The 18,363-nt window shown below is 36.2% G+C and overlaps 1 protein-coding gene across 2 annotated transcripts in view; it reads right to left on the bottom strand.

The window, feature by feature from the left end:
• ZNF407 (zinc finger protein 407) overlaps positions 1-18,363 on the bottom strand; it is a 446,836-nt gene that overhangs the window by 350,352 nt on the left and 78,121 nt on the right. The gene's annotated exons all lie outside the window — the stretch shown is intronic.

Genomic DNA, 18,363 nt, shown 5'->3' with positions numbered 1-18,363 from the left:
CCACATCTCAGAGAGTGATACAGACAACCCTGACCTGAAGAAAATGCCAAAGATGTGGCAGTGTAGAAACTGTTTATGATAAACTAATTAGATGGATTTTATCTAGAACATTTATCTCAAGAAAGCAGAAGGAAAAGCCTTCAAACTTAGATGCGCTATATAATTTATTTAAAAATTTACTTTACAAAGATGATTTGAGGACTTAGTAAACAAAGGCATATTAAACTTAGTAAACCCCACAAAATAGAACAAAATATACTCACTCAAAAACCATATTTTACTCCCTAAATGTCTTTAGGAAATGGATTGTAAAGTATACCTGAGTTTAAAGCTTTGACATATTCAGTATATTTTTTAAGTATGATAACAATAGTTATGCTATAGGAACTAATTTTATTGTAAATGATGATGGCAATGAGAATTTAAATAATATAAACTCACATTTTAGGGGTGACTTTAATTTACTAAGAGGAGCATATGCATATAATTTTCTCTCAAGAGCACCAACTCTCACAAATTACCTCTAGTCTGTGAATAAGTATAGTATGATGTTAGAAAATTTGTGTTGCACTACAAGATTTGTTATTTAAAATGTGACTTATATACCTTTTAATATTTTCACTGTAAAAATTCCCACAAAAAAATGGGAAAACTACTCCATTAAAACCTTTCTAACAACTAAAAAATGCCTGCTTAGATTTATCCAAATCTAACAAGTTAAGGATCAAAAGAGGCATGCTGGGTGGTAAGGACTCTCATAAAGCATTTACTAGAGGACCTCCCACATTCTTAGGAGCTTCCCTAAATAGCATGCAACAACTTTTTTCTCCACTACTTTACCAACAAATCAAACTGCTCACCTGTAGTTGGGTACCAGGAGACATTTTTAAAATCTCAAAACTGTCCAAAATTCCTTAGACAAAGTTCAGGTATCACTAAGACTACTCCGAGCTCTCACATACAACCATCCTTCTGGTAATGGACCTGAGACCCCCCAACCCTGCAACATTTTTCTTTAGTAACACATTGGACTTTTATCTTTGACCAAAAAAAAAAAAAAAAAAAAGTCATAATAATGAGAGTAGCAACAACACCTTCAGGACACAAGGCACACTTGACCAGCAATATCTCTTAAAGGCTTCTTTGCTTAGTGCTTCACATACACTTCAGCGTGGGTTGAAACATCCCGTCTCACCTTTGTGGTGCAACACAGAAAACACTTGAAACTGAACCCAACTGTAGTCCTGGAGGGGGTGGTGCAGGAAAGGGGAGGGATGTGCTGTAAGGGTACAGAGAGCAGGCTTGCACCATCACTCAACTAGGAGCACCTCTTTATAGAGGGAGCATTGCTAACGCAATGGATCCAAACCTTCCCAACGCCTTTTGCGCAGTGATGGCACCCCTCTATAAATGCCAGTGTGTATTACCTGTTTGTGTGCCTGGGGCAACAAATGAGGGACAACAGTATTAAAGGAGAGGGGAGCATACTTTTTCCCAATTTATAACCCAACCTGCTAATCAGGCCCCCTCTGTGGCCTCACAAAACCTCCAGCATGTTTCACGAATGATCTTACCATACTATTTTAGGATTATCAGTTTCTGGCTCTTCGCACCAAAACTGAACATTCTTGCGGCAAAAGTTCAAACAGCTCTATCGTTCTTTGTATGCTGAGTGCCCTGCAAAGAGTCTAACACCGGATACATGATAATGTCTAGGGCACAGACCACCAGGCACATGGATGGACCTAGGAAAGCTCTGCTTCCATACCTAATTATATGGAGAACTCCTTTCAAAGAGAGGCGCCTGCTCAGTCTAAAACATGCAAACATCAAGCACAAGCATAAAAACCATGAACAACAGGGAAGAAACAAATGGTGAATGCAGCTGTGCTATTTATAAATCTGGGTATTAATACATCCAGCTTATTTAAAATGGAACATATACTTAAAGATCTGTTTTTGTAGAGTCACATAATTTTTTAAATGGATGTTTCTTAAACTTAAATATCCTTAGTTTTACTTAATATCAATTTGTAGAAAGTTCCTACAGTTCAAAACTTTAGTAATTGTCATTATTGTAGTCCTGCATCCATTACACACAAATAAGGGGGAAAATTCTGGTCAAAAAAATAACAGACTGCTTTAGGACTTTGTCAATTGAGTGAATTTCTGCACTACTGACCTGTACATTGGAACAAATAAATGTAATCAAATATGCTGTGAAGTTAGTACTAACTGAAAAGAAATTGGACATTTTTTTCCACTGTAGCTGTTTTATCAAGGATTTTAATCTATGATAAATTCTATAACCATTAAAAATCTTAGACCATTGATTTACGCCTTAATTCAGGCATGCTGAGCTCTTCAAAATAAATGTTTCAAAACAGCACACACTGCAAACTGCAATTCTAACATAAAACAAATGTTAAAATGCAAGCATCTTTCCTGAATATAGTGTAGTGTATTAATTGTTGGTCTTGGAAATGTAGCTTATTAGTTTTGCATAATTTAACTTTTAATTTATCGTTTAATTTTTAATTAAGTAGCTTTTTTCTCAAGATGTGCTTTCTGCTTATATGTTGGCCACTAAACATGGTATATATAAAATAATTCTATGCCATGAATATATGACAGTGCCATGTATTATATGACTTTTCTATGATCTCAAATGTGAAAACAATCGTAACAATTCATGGTCTTAAGAAAAAAAGGAGGCCATTTGAGTTTAGCATTAATACTTAAATAATTTGGGATCGCTGGGTGGCACAGCGGTTTAGCGCCTGCCTTTGGCCCAGGGTGCGATCCTGGAGACCCGGGATCGAATCCCATGTCGGGCTCCCGGTGCATGGAGCCTGCTTCTCCCTCTGTCTATGTCTCTGCCTCTCTCTCTCTCTCTCTCTCTCTGTGACTATCATAAATAAATTAAAATAAAAAAAATACTTAAATAATTTAAGCTCGAAGATAGTGCTTAAAAAACTAAAGAGCTGAACACAAAAGTAAAACCACATCATTTCCTCTGCAAAGAATTCCTTTGGATTTTAGTTAAAAATAATGAAGATTTTTTGGGATATCATACTCCATATTAAAAGCTAATTTGTATTTGATTTTCCAATGGAAACTATGGGGACTCATCCCAGCATATGTGCCAAAGGATACAGAGTGTCCTCACCAGAGTAGAGGGTGATATACAACATTGCCCACCTAACAGAAATTGGAAAAGCTAATGAGAATAGAGAAGGATCCAAGAAGGCGATGAGGGAAATGCTAACTTCCATGTCAACTTATGAGTTTGGATAGAGTTCCAATTAAATCTTTAAAGTTATTATTACAGCAAGTGCTCTACTGCAAGGCTCTCCCTTTTAGCTGCCTCTGAAGACAAAGCTCTCCAAAGTAGCAGCCGTTAACAGACTGTAATGTCTCATCATCTGCAGACCTTTTTAAAAAAAATTTTAAAGCATATTTTAATAAACTCTTGTAGGTTATCATTTCATTCAATATAAGTTTTAACTGTGCCTTTATTTGGTTTTTATGTGTTATATAGCCTCAATATGATGGAATTAGAAAAGAATGTCAATAAAGGAAAATTAACAAAAAGAGTCTGAAGAATGCTTGCAAAATCATGCCCCACCTCCAAATTACCGAGAGGGCCTATACAAGTTTGCGGCCACCCTTACCAGGAGACAAGAACACTGGGGACCTGACTATTTGCACATCACTAGCACATCACAAAACCTCTTGCTCACTGCTGCCAGTTTTGATACAATTAAAGGCATACAGACACACATCCCTACCATGTATTTGTGTGCTTTCTCTGTGGAAACAGAAACGCCAAAAAAAGTTCCACAGAGGCATGTTAAGATCAATGGCTTCACAGCTCTAAGCAGAGCTATACTAGAGTAACTGCTCAAAATAAGAGATGAGCATCCACTCAGTGATTTTCTCTCCCTGAGGACCTTTCCAGCATTAGCTAGAACATGCACACCACCACTGTCACAAAGACAAGTCACTGATATTAGAGCGGTTTCCTCCAGAGGACAGGATCTTTCATGTCCAAAATTATGCATCTGGTCATTATTTGAGTTTATACAATAATGTTATTTGGAAGAATGGGGGAAAAATAGGTTGTTTTTAAAAGGAGGGCATTAAGAGGTTTGTTGAAGTAGCAGGTCAGGAAAGTGGGCTGTGAAGGAGAAATACATCCCCGCCCTGAGCAGATCCCTTCTTAGCCATATCCATTCACATCCATGCTCCAATAGATATGCCCCACCAAAGTCAGAATGACCACTTGTGGACAGGCATCCTCACGGGCCAGAGATCTACATCATTTCATTCATCCTTCAACACCCTCTGTCGCTCTGTGCCACCAAATAACCAAATGAACTCACAGGCACAGGAGATTCTAAGTGGAAGATCACCTTCCCGGGATCCCTGGGTGGCGCAGCGGTTTGGCGCCTGCCTTTGGCCCAGGGCGCGATCCTGGAGACCCGGGATCGAATCCCACGTCAGGCTCCCGGTGCATGGAGCCTGCTTCTCCCCCTGCCTGTGTCTCTGCCTCTCTCTCTCTCTCTCTCTCTCTCTCTCTCTCTGTATGACTATCGTAAATAAATAATAAAATAAGAAAAAAAAATTTAAAAAAAAAAGATCACCTTCCCTTCTTATTCCCATAAAAATAACACTACATTGCATTCACATGCGTGTGTACATATATTTTGCATGTTTGTAAAAATAAGCCATCAAACTAGATACTCAAAGTTATCATCTCCATTTTATAAATTAGGAGAATAACTGTAAAGTGAGAAAAGATGAACATATTTAGCACAAAACTGTAGGGAAAGAAGGGAAAAAATTAGGATGTTTTTGAGATGGCTAAGAGAAATCTTATTAAGTATATATAACTAAATAAATACTGATCCTAGTTCCAAGTCAGACATTCCTTCTAGCACTTGGAGTTCTAAGGCTTAAGGAATACAAAGCAAATTGGGATAGGACAATCAAAAGAAAGAAGAAAAAAGACGTCAAGGGCTATAAAAAGGATAGAGTAATCAGAAAAAGATAGAGTACCAAGCCTGAAAAAGACCCTTGGAAAAATAAAGAGACAAAAGATACAAAAGCTCTATTGTAACAGGTACACTTTAGCCAGGACAGCACCATCAATGTTTCAGATTTTATCCCTTGCCCCAATCTCTCACATATTTGCATCTTGAAGACCAAAGCAAAGAAACAGGGGATTCATCCACCAAGAATTAATGAGATATTTCCCACAAAAACAGGGCACAGATGTTAAAACAGTCAAAAAAGCAAATTTCTGCAATTATATTAATATCTAAACTTGTTTTCTAACCCTTCCAAATCCCCTATCCCAGAACAACCTTTATAAGCCATCTGACAAATATGGAAAACAAAGAGAATCAATAGTAGCTTCAAGAGGACAAATAACTATGACCCAGACTTCCACAACTTTTTTAAAAAAGAGTAAAAAACAACCTCAAAAGGAAATTACATTTGCTTACATAAACTGTAGACCAAAAACCAAATTCCTATAGTTTCCTTAACTATCACAGTTTCACCTTCTGTAAAGTGAAAATAACAGTACCAGATCCATTGATGTCATGTATTCCTTAAGAAAAAAAAAAAAAACATATGAAATGGCATTATACATAAGAATTGTGTAATTCTAAAAGTTTCTAAAAATACTTGCTTTTCATTATCAAACAGAAATTCAGGGGCACCTGGGTGGCTCAGTCAGTTAAGCATCTGCCTTCAGTTCAGGTCATGTTCCCAGATCCTGGGATCAAGCCCCAAGCCTGCTTCTCCCACTCCCTCTGCCTGCCACACTGCCTACTTGTGATCTCTCTCAGTCTGTCAAGTAAATAAACAAACATATCTTTAAAAAATCTTTCAGATTGATACAGTTTCAAGAATTATAAAGAAAACAATTAACATTCCAGCTGTGGTAGAGTAACTAGGACCTACTGTAAACGACTAGAACACTGGGAAAAACATATAGCAAACTATGATTTTCAGAAATTGAACAACACATAGAATAGGACTGTCAGCCCAGAGAAGGAAAGCAAAGGAGATTGGATCTAAGACAATACTGGAAGTATCCCAAGCAGCAACCTCATGACCACAGGGCAGGGACCCAATTAGAACACTTAAAAGTATCACATACTACAGGAGACAGAGATGAACCAGTGGAATCTGATGTTCAAGGAAGCACATGTGAGAAGAAAGCTGCCCCAAGAAATAGCTCCAAAACTCTTAATAGGAATTTTGTGGATCCCTGGCTGACCACTAAGCTAAGCATGAGTCAAATGAAATTCCTTGAGGCCGGAAAAAAAGCAAAAAACAGAGCTATAAGCTAAAACAATTCCCAGCAATCACATGAAGTATGGAAATCTTCAGGTTCTGAGTGAGAACAGCAGAAGCATTGGAGAGAGACACAAAAAAGGCATACCTTAACATTGGCTTAACCTTGCCCATGAGTGAAGTCCGCAAAGAACCAAGATGATTCTCAAGTAACTCAGATAACTGTCAGAAGTAAGTCCGACATTATTTAAAGGAATACTACTACAACATAAATCACAAAATAACCTAAAATGTACAATATCCAACATCCAGTCAAAATTACTAGACATGCAAAGAAGCAATGAAAAGGAACCTGAAAACAGAAAGAGCAAGTAAGTTAGTACAGATAAACCCAAAGATTACAGTGATAGACTTAGCAAGTACATTCTTTAAAATAGCTATTAAAACATGCAAGTAAATTTAAAGAAAAACTTTTTTTAAAATGAGAAGACTAGAGGATTAAAAAAACATCTGCAAATAAATTCGGCAATCTGTCAGACAATATCAAAGAGGCTAACATATATATGACTGAAATGCCAAGAGAGAAGGGTTAGAGGCAGGCAGAGTGAGTAAGGGACAAAACAGGAAAAAAAAAAATGTGAAGAAATAATGACCTGAAATTTTCTGAATTTGGGGAAAAAAAATTCATTCACAGATCAAAGAAATGTAACAGATCCCAAGCAGGATAAACAGAAAACATACTAAGATACATCAAAATATAATTGCTTAGAAGTCATTAAAAAAAAAAAAAAGTATTAGGGGCACCTGGTTGGCTCAGGAGGTTAATCATCCCACTCTTGATTTCAGCTTAGGTCGTGATGTCTGGGGTCATGAGATCGAGCCCAAGTCAGGCACTCAACACAGAGGCTGCTGGGGATTCTCTCTCACCCTCTTCCTTGGCACCATCCCCCACTCTCCCCACCCCAGCTCAAGCTCTTTCTAAACAAACAAATATAAAATTTAAAAACAATAAAATGTTCAAATTGAAGAAATAATTATATCTAGAGGAACAAAAGATTTTTCATCAGAAATAACAGGGGACAGAGGATAATGACAGAATGCATTAAAGAAAATTAAAACTCTCAACCTAGAATTCTATATTTAATAAAATCTTTCTTCAAAAATAAAGACAAAATAATGATTGTCAGACACATAAAAGCTGAGAAAATTAATCACCTGCAAACACATACCATAAAAAAGGAAATTATTCTGGTAGAAAGAAAACCATTCAGGTCAGAACTGTGGATTTAAACAAAAGGATGTAAAAACTAAATAAATAAACAAACGAAAGAATGAAAAGCACTAGAAATTATAAATATGGATGCATATAATAGATTTTATTTCAACATTTTATTTAAATGAAAATTACTTCCAAGATTTTGTGGCATTTTTAACATAAAAATTAAATGTATGGCAATAATAGCAAAAAAAAAAAAAAAAAAAAAGGTAAACCGTGAATAAAAACATACTGGTATAAGGTCCTTCTACTTTACATTAAATACTGTATTACTATTTGGATTTAAAGAACCACGGTGTAAACTCTGGAGCAATCACTAAAATAACAGAGCAAAATGATTTAGCCAAAAAGCCAACAGTGGAGGTCAAACTGACCCCTACAAATACCCAAACCAAAAGCAGATAAAAGCAGGAAAAAGGAGCAAAGAATATATGAGACAAAGAAAAAACAGGATGGCAGATTTTAGTTAAGAAAGATATTCTCAGGAAAAAAAAATGCAAGACCCAACAATAATACAACAAAGGACATTAAATAGATTAATGAAAATCAGGTGAAAGCAAAAGGCTTTAAGAAATATACACCATGCAAACACTAAGCACAAGGCAGCTGGAGTGGCTGCAGTTAGAGAAAGAAAAACAAAAATACTTCAAGATAAGGAGTATTAAACACAGGAAAGATCATTTCAAAGTGATCAAAGGATCACTTCAATAAGAAAATATAACAATCCTAAATGTAGATGCACCTAATAACAGAGCTTCTAAATACCTGATGCACAGTGTGACAGAATTCAAGGCAGTTACACATAAACCCCGCACTAACAGGTTGAGACTTTAACACTTTACTTACTCTCAGTGACAGAACAAGCAAGGATAGACAAGGTAACACTATTGACCAACTGGACTCAATTTACATAATACTTCACCTGAGAACAACAAAAAAGAATTACTTTCAAGAAAATGTTGAATATTTACCAAAATCAATCATGATGGGCCATAAAACAATTCTCCATAAATTTAAAAGAAGTCAATCACACAGAATGTGTCCTTGCAATGGAATTGAGGAACCCACAAATGTTTGGTAATTAAACATGCTTCTAAATAATATAGGAAAGAAAAAAATGGCAAGAAAAATTGAAAAATATTTTAAATTAAAATACAGAAAGCTGCACTGGTCTCAAGCTAACAATGGGGAAAAGTCTGATAATCCATAAAATTGTAACTTTTCCTTGAGCCTATCAGAAAGCTGAGGTCAGAAGACAGCCAAATGAGGGCAAGGCCCTCGAAGTGGAGAAGGAATGCACATACACTTCACCCTGGGCATTGGAAGGGGAGGCCACTATACAAGCAGGCAGAATAAAAATCAGCCAGGACTTTAATAAACTGTTAAAGGCCACGAGTGAGCAAGTGTATCAGTTTGAAACAGCTGCAGGCCCAGACACAAGAGTACATGGCAGTCCATTACAAGCTACTCTATCAGACCTCCACAGTGTTCATGAGGAAGACAAGGGCAAGTCCAGAGACTGAAGAGAATCTAGCTGGGTGGTACAGGCATGAGCAGCAGGACGGTCAGCAGCTGCTGGAGAATAGGCACTGAACAGGTCCCAGACTGCTTCCCTAGGCATTTGTCTCCCATCAAACAAAAGCCTCAACAAGCTAGGCAGTGGCAGCAAACACCACTGGCCCACAGCAAAAGCAAAGACACACTGCTTCTGGCAAGGAGTACAGGCCACATCCACTGCCCCTGAGGGAGAGGTAGGAACCCCTCTTAATTCCAGAACACAGGAAAAGACTCACTACTACTGGGGAAGGGGAGAAGAAAGCACCCCCTACTCTGAGACGTGGCTCCTGCAAGGGAAGAAGCAGAGAACTCCTAACAAGACCAACAAGGACACAAAATCAAGTAAAACTGCCATGAGGAGAAGTGGCAGGGACTATGAAGAATCCCCACGCATGAGGATTGGGCACTCCAGGCCTTCCTGGGGCTAAAGCATGATCCACACAACACAGAGCTGCGCTACTTCAACTATCAGCCTAACATAGCCACCCCAACAGCCCCCTGGCCCTGGAGAAAGGGCAGGAGCATGGAGGGAAACCCCTCTGAGACACAGGCACGTGGGGCCTGCTGAAGGCTGAGGGTGAACCATGAACACTGAAGAAACCTCTAGAACACCAGCTCCCACGCTAAGCCAAAGGCAAGCACAGCCCATCACTAAGAGGAATGTAATAAATGTGGTCCACAGAAGTAACAATACCAAGATCCAAAATACTTCAACTCCTGAGGAGGCTGAACAGAGCCCCAATACAAACACCTTGACTGAAGAAAAGGTACACCTGTTCCTAGGTACAAGTATTCTTTACTTCAGTCTTTATTGATCTACAGGTGACATCAAATATTCAATCAAAAATTACAACACTAAAACAGCAAGAAAAAAATCTGAGATGTCCGTAAAGCAGGGCTTATAAGGAATTTTGCACTTTTACAATGCACTTTGAGGCTTCTCCTCAACGCCTAAAATCAATTCACACTTCTGTCCTAAAAAACTAGAAAAAGAACAGCAAACTAAAACCTATAGTAGAAGAAACAAAAACAAACAAACAAAAAAGAGTAGAAATCAATGAAATTTAAGATGAACAGAGGAAAGGCAATGAAGTGAAAAAAAATTGGCAAATTTTTTGGCTACAGAGATCAGAAACTATGAGGTGCTGTGAAAATATAAGTATTCAGCTGTAAAAAGAAAGATCTATAACAGCATAAAGAATATTGCTTATAAAAGACTAAATATTGACTATATCAATGGGAAAATAAAGTTTAAAAAAAAAACACTTTTTAAATTTTTAATTAAAAAGTTCAGCTTTTCATCCTGAAATAACCAGTGTGGAAAGAGGTTTAATATTGGTTTTAAAAATTGTTTTTAAGTATCTAAAAGATGAACAGATACAAATAGTTTTGAGTACAAATATAATTTTTAATTAAAATATTTCTCTTTAACATATAATTATAAACAAACAGCTCTAACTGCAAATCAAGAGTTTAATTCCAAATCAAAATGAAAATCAGGAGCAGCTGGGTGGCTCAGTCAATTAAGCATCCAACTCTTGGTTTCAGCTTAGGTCATGATTTCAGGGTGGTGAGACTGAGCCCCAAGTTGGGCTGCACACTCATTGTGGAGTCGGCTGAAGAGTCTCTCCTTTTCCATCTCCTTCCCTGTCTGACCCTCTTGCACACATGCTCTCTCTCTCTCTCTCTCTCACCTCTTTCTCTCTCTCTCTCTCTCTCAAATAAATACATAAAATCTATTAAAATAATAAATATATAAAAATCAGAGTAAATCAAAATGTGATTGGATGATCAAAGTAAATAAATAAATACCAACATGCCCTAATCTCTTGGCAATAGACCAAAATATTAATGAAATGCCAGCTAAAATAAATAATGTCCAAAACAGGGAAGACATTCTTCTACAAATGTACTATGTCCCATTTCATCTTCTGCCAAAAAAAAAAAAAAATTACAAATACTTCAAAATCTCAGAGGTATAGATTCTTTCCCTAACATTCTTTCTGATTTTCAAAATTCATAATATGTAATATCAAATGTCCTAAAGCCTAAAAAGCCAAGTTTTAAATTTCTTGGCAAAATCATGAACACTAAATAAAACTGTTCATGTTGGATAACATCCTCTTGTTTTCTCTTTTAATTCTAATGAGGTGAGTAGTGTTGATTGTTTTAATATTATTTTCCTTAAGATCTCAAGATATCATGGAGTTAATTACATTTTTCTAACCTTGTTTGTTTTTATACATGTTTCTTTGTAAAAAGAATTGTTTATCCATGAATCCTCTATTAAAGGTCTATGGCATCTAAAATTTCTCTGAAAGAAGGCAGGCAACATAATTTAACAAGGAAACTATGCTATTATACACAGGGGAACTTTTTTTTTAATTTTAACATAATTAACCAGTATTTCTATTGAGAAATATTGATCCAAGATACATTACAAGTGTTTGACAATCAAACAACTTGTTTTTCAGAGATAAACTAGGCATAAATATCATGAAGCCAGGTTAGGTTTTTCACGGTATGTCCTTTTGGTGCCTATTTCTACATTTCACTATACTGCTCTCACAGCTTGGTGCCCCATGTCCTCACGATGACATCTGGATGAGGTTCCCACCATGGCAGCATCCCACCTGGGCCCACTTATACCTGAACCTGTCCTGCCCTATCTCTCAAGACCCCAGCTGTTATCTGCCATCACAACCTACAAATACCACATCTCTGAAAAACTAAAGAATATTAAGGTCAGAACAACATAATGATTTATGCTTCCTTTGTAAGATATTTTCCTTTTGACATAGGCAACTTCAGCTCCTAAGGAAAGCAGGCAGAAAGGAACTCTTGAGGTGGAAGCTTTCTATTCTCCTGAATCACATGGTAAATGACAATCCATGTGACCTAATTAAATGACAACACTGCTTCGGAATTTGTAAAAATCACACTACAACCTCAAGCACACACACACACAAAAATGTTGAGTTTATGAACCAGAGTCAAGAAAATTGGACCATTGCTTCATATCGCCACTAACTAGTCAAAAACTGTAAAGCAATCACTTTTCCAGTCTGACTCTCAATGACTGTATCTGCAGTGCAAAGGGATGGGATGACACTCCAATGACTCTTGGCAAGAAAACAAAAATAACAATATACTATCAAATATTAGTACAATAGACTTTAAAAAGACTACTAGAACTAATACATCATTAGATAGGGGTCACCTAACACATAATCCTATACAGCAGCAATTAACTACTGAAAAAAAAAAAGAAAAAAAAATTAACTACTGAAAATTAGAACTGCTTTAAAGTATCATTTACAAGAGGACCAAGAAAAACAAAATACCTGTATGTAAACCTAACAAGTACATGTAAGACCCGTATTCTATAAACTGCAAAACACTGATAAAAAATGAAAGGCCTAAATAAATATGAATATAGATTGCATTCATAGATGGGAGGAAGATTCAATAATGTGAAGACGTCAATTCTCTCCAGTGTTCAAAAGACTCAATGCAAAAAGCTAACTATTCAAAAAGGAATGCAATCCATACTTCACAAAATATTAAGAAAAATTTAACTCAAAACAGTTCACAGATCTTAATGTAAAACCTAAAATGTCTATAAAAACTTTCTACTAAAAAAATAGAAAATCTGCATGACCTTAGGTTTGGCAATGAGTTTTCAGACACAAAGTTAAAAGTGTAAACCATAAAAGAAAATGTTGATCAATTGGATTTCATCAAATTAAGAATTTCTGCTGTTTAAATAAGACTGGGAAGAGAATGAAAACACAAACCACAAAAATATCTACAAAACATATATTTGATAAATGACTTACATTCAGAATATAGAGTAGCCCCAAATTCAATAATAAGAAAATAAACAACCCAAATTAGTAAATTGGGGAAAAGATGTAACACTTCACCAAAGACGAATACTAACAGCAAATAAGCACATGAAAAGATGCTCAATGTAATTAGTCAGGAAGGAAATACAAATTAAAACTACAATCAGATACTAAACACAGAAATTTAACAGATTGGCTAAAACAAAAAATCTGACAATACGAAGTGCTAATAAGGATAAAAGGAACATTCTAATGGTAATGCAACATGGTAAAGTCGGTCTGGAAAACCATTTAGCAGTTTCTTAGAAAACTAAACGCACACCATAGGACCTTGCAATCCCATTCCCAGATATTTACAGCAATGAGATTTCTATCCCATTTGTTCATAATCTCCAAACACTGGAAACATTCCATATATCCCTCACCTTGGGAACGTATACACAAACTGTGGTGTATCCACACCATAGCACACAGCTCATCCATTCTACCACACCCCCAACTTTTCCTTATTTTCACTGATAGCATTTTAACCTGCTTCCCACTTCATTATCAGGGTTACTATTAAGCTGTACGAAATTTACCTCAGAGCTGAAATGCTCCCATTCACACTTGTGAGTCACCATTTCAACAGAGTCAGTGAGATATTTTGAACTCTGCACATCATATCTGATGATGTACCTCTACTTGCCATTTATTTGTTGTGTGTTCTTTTGACTAGTGAGCATCACATTCCGTTTCACATCATATAACTGAGAAAAAAAGCTTCTAATACATGTATTTTCAAGGGCAATCACTTCTTCATGTAAGACAATGACCTCCAAGGGTGTAACTAAACTTGAAGAGTAAAGATGTTGAGAAGCCATGTGGAATTTTGTGGAATTCACAGAGAAACAAATGTTTTCTAAAAGATTATTTTTGATGGTCTTTTAAAAAAAATTATTAAGAATTTATGAAAGTCCAGGTCAGTTGTAATATCCTTCGAAATTAATTTGTTTAAAAGCCTGATCTTTTAAATTCAGAAGAATAATGTATATTTAAAGTATTCTATAATTACTATAAAAGTATTAATTAACAGTGGTAAGAAGAATAAGCTATCTATGCACTATAAATATAAGGTAAAAGAATCATTTTCATGACATTTCTGAAACCATATGATGTTAGGTGGATCATAACATTAGTACTTTTCTTTGAAACCTTATATAATTACTAATCTTTTTAATTTTTAAACTGAGTATTGACTTTGTAATAAATGAATGCAAGTAGAATTCCAAATCTAAAATAGTCTGAGTTATACTGACCATTAGCACTAATTTACAAAGAGACATATATAGATATTGCTTTAATAGTACCTTGAATTATCTTTCTGTTTAATGTCTTATATAATGCCACAATTTTTCATAAGGCAAAGAAACACATATAACTCACTATTTCTCCCTGATTTCCAAAACTATTAAAAGGGTAATACAATGAATCTCTTCAGTCCTAGGTAGCCCTTAATACAAAGCCTTCCTTCATGACCTTCTAGGCTGAGCACAGCCAGACACTCTTGCCCTCAACACTTCTGACCCGCTCCCTCCCTCCTGAGGTCCTTCCTCCTGAGGGCACACCACAATTCCAGGTACTACATGTTTTCATTTTCATCCTTCTCATTGTCTGTATGTCCCACTCAATTGCAAACTCCATGGGAGCTGATGAGTTTGTCTGACTTACTCACTAATGTATCCTCAGTGTTTACAAGAGTGCTACCACCTAATCAGTCTCAATAATTATTTTTAAATGACATATTTTACATATTTACATTGTTAAAAAACTTTTAACTCACCATTTTGCAAACATCCTATCATGGAACTCTTCTCTCACTGAACATCTATAACAACAAGAGTTTATATCTCTTTTATAGTAAAGTGCTGGTGCTAGATTGTGTCACAGACTTAATTCCATGTCCATGTCCGTTGTTTTTTTAACTTCACAAGTTATGAAAAACCATGACAGATTTTCCAGTAAAAATGAGATAGAATTGGGTATGAATTAGGAATGAAAACAGAATTAGGGTTTTACATCTTGTAACAATATAGTGGACAGATTGGATCGGAAAGGAAAGAAGGAAGAGAGGAAGAAAATAGAACAGGCCAGGATAGGATCATAAAGACCTGATCTTGGGCAGTAGCAAAGGAAATGGCCCAATGTGATGAAAAGTTTACAGAAAACATGGGTAAGGGCAGCCCCGGTGGCAGAGCGGTTTAGCGCCGCCTGCAGCCCGGAGAGTGATCCTGGAGACCCGGGATCGAGTCCTGCGTTGGGCTCCCTCCATGGAGCCTGCTTCTCCCTCTGCCTGTGTCTCTGCCTCTCTCTGTGTGTCTCTTATGAATGAATGAATAAATCTTTTTAAAAAAAGAAATAAAACATGGGTAAACATAACCTCATGCTGGGTGGCAGAAGCACCAGAGTTACAGGGGTTCCACCATGAGTAAGCAGGTCACACATTTAGTATAAACTGGGAAACAGATAAGATGAAGATTTCAGAGCATATGATACTGGATTTGGTTTATACATTGACTTGGAGAAGACCAAAGACTATTAAGGGAAAGAATTCTGTACCCAGATTTCCCAGAAAGTTTAAGACTATAGAAGTATAAGAAGAACCTAAGTTAACAGTCTAAAAAAAGTCAAAATTCAAGGAAGCAAGGAAAAACTAAGTGCAGCCCAGTGATTGGAAGGCTAGTCTGTCTGTCTGCATTGTGTCCATATCTACACACAACCCACTTGGCAGAAAAAAATTGAAAGGATTTTTACAAGGCACTTTTCAAGATGCCTTTGGAAACCGGTAAATAAACAAAATCCAAGGATCCTTGCCCTAAGGAGAGTCAGATTACAAAACATAACAAACAATAAACAGGACAAATAAATAAATGAAGGAGTAAGTTACAATATGATCAGTGCTAAGCCGAAGAGCAGACTAGAATAAGGGAAGCCAGGAGGACCAAGCTGAGGTAGTGTGAGGTAGTAAACAGGGTAAGCAAGGTAGGTCACTGAGAAGGTGGCATTTGGGGATGGTCTCAGAGGAGGTGATGGTATCAGCCAAACAGGTACATGGGTGAAGAACATTTCAGTGAGTCCCCCTAGTAGGGCTCAAACATAGGAGACAGCATGCTCTACATATTCAAGACAAAAAAGAAGCCAGCATGGCAAGGAGCAGAATAAGCCAGGTAGGGTGCCAAAGGAGGTAGGTGCACCCAGAGAGACATGGGGTCCGAGACCATGGAGGGAGCAGCAGTGACTCAGAAAACATGCTAGGCAGAGGTGTGACACAAACTAAGTATGTTTCCAAAGGATCAAAATGGCTACAGAGCTGAGAACAGACCAGAGGCAGCAGAAGAAGGGAGAGATCTGCCAGGGACTAAGGCAGTAATCAAGGAGATCGGGGACATGGATCCACAGCCACCACAGACTAGGAACAGCTGGATTCTGAATATATTCTGAACACAGAGCTGATCACATCTCTTCCTATGGGTGTTTTAATACCATGTATTAAGACCTCAATTCTGAATTCCTCTTACTAAAGCCTTGATATCAGAATATGTTATACTCCATATTCCTTTAAAAGGGCAATAGGCAATTATAACAGCAATAATAATCTTTCTGCTACCATTACAACTGTGACATATTATAAATGCCTAATTTGAAGAAAAGAGAAACAGCTAAAAAAATTCTAAGCTACAACAAGTTTAAAATTATTTTTACAGTGAAAAATATATGATCGGTGCCATACTGACTTTACATTTAACCAAAAAAAAAAAAAAAAAAAAGGGAAGAAGAAAGCAAGCAAGCAATGAATATGTTTAAGGTGATCAGTTTTTTCAAAATCCCAATTAAATGAAGTGGCAAGGAAACACAGATTTATAGTCCAGCACACATGCTCCAAAGGCCGTAACTATTACAGTAAGGGACACCATCTGCTGAGTTCTGACTCATTGGTGGGGGATTTCTTAGGGAGCTTCAAAAGGTAAAATTACTAGATAATAAAAGTTAGAACTCACTTTAAGCTAACTCCTTAAACAAAGAAGCCACCTTTACAATCTACAGAAGCTTCCAGTAAACTTAGCTCCTCTCCAGGTTCTATGAACTATGATTAAACTTGGTCCAAAGGAGTTGTTGTTTTCCAAATCATGCAAAAATGATGCCATTTATACAATAAAATACTCAGTTTGTGATATGCAGATTCTCAAGAAAACTCTCTGGAGAGCAAAATTCTTTCCTTACTGAACTGTTCTGAAAATTGAAAGCTACTGAGCAGTTTGGTAATACTAAACAGTAGATACGAAATAAGTAAAATTTATCCAGAGTATTTTCAATAAGTATTCATCTTTTTATATATGTAAGAATTAAGCAATAAGATTAGTAAAATTTCTTTTCTATATTTCTTTTGAAATTTAACATTAGAAGTTAAATACACTGAGAAAAAATGCTTTTATCTTGAAGCTCTTTTTAAACAAATTACAGAAGCATATACAAATTTCCCAATATCTTAAGGAAAAAAAATCTGTTACTCTGGAAAAACACAGTCCTCACTTTTTTCTTTTAGAAACTTTAGAAACCTCTGAAAAAAATCTACAAAACTCCTCATGTACTATTCATCTATGGGGCTCAAAAATAATTACTTAGCATCTTTTATAATCCAGATTTTACAGAAACTTGTTAAAAGCAGGAGACCAAGTTTTGAACAAACTAGTGTATGATATTACAAAACGTTACAGCACTAATCACCATAGTTCTATGATTTCCACTACAAAAATATCAAAGCAAAATAGCTGTCAAAGGCATAAATTAAATCAATTTCAAATTGAACAGAAAATTATTTCCTATTTTCCAAAGGCACTGATTTGGAGTGATCTTAAACCTCTGGAAAAGAATTCCTCAATTTTCAAAAATTCTGAAGTCTAATTACAAGTAATTATAGCTTTTCATTTTCAACATGATGAAATAATTTGATTCTTTTTACAAGAGGTCTGGTTTAGCTCAAAACAGACAAGTGCTTCTGCACTGAGTTAGTACACAAAGACAATAAGGATCATTCTCAATAGAAAATCAGGGCTACATACATGTTGGCCATAAATCATAAATGCTGTATTCAAGCAAAAAATACTTTGTATGTTCTGCAAACACAACTCATTCACTAAGAGGAATGAGACAAAGCCAACAGCCCACTATTAGATTTGGCTTTAAAATAAGAATAGTGCAAGAGAATAAAAGAAGCACTGCATAGTATCTCAAAATACAGACATAAGTGTTCTTCAGAGGAAAAAAAAATTCAAACCTTTCTTATTCTCTGTTTAGTCAAAGAAACCAAACACAAATCATCCCACAGCAAATGAT

This window comes from Vulpes vulpes, chromosome 5 (assembly GCF_048418805.1).
Source record: "Vulpes vulpes isolate BD-2025 chromosome 5, VulVul3, whole genome shotgun sequence".
In the NCBI taxonomy this organism is placed as follows: Eukaryota; Metazoa; Chordata; class Mammalia; order Carnivora; family Canidae; genus Vulpes; species Vulpes vulpes.
Note: the sequence above shows the minus strand (reverse complement) of the source record. Positions and strands in the feature narration are given on the sequence as shown.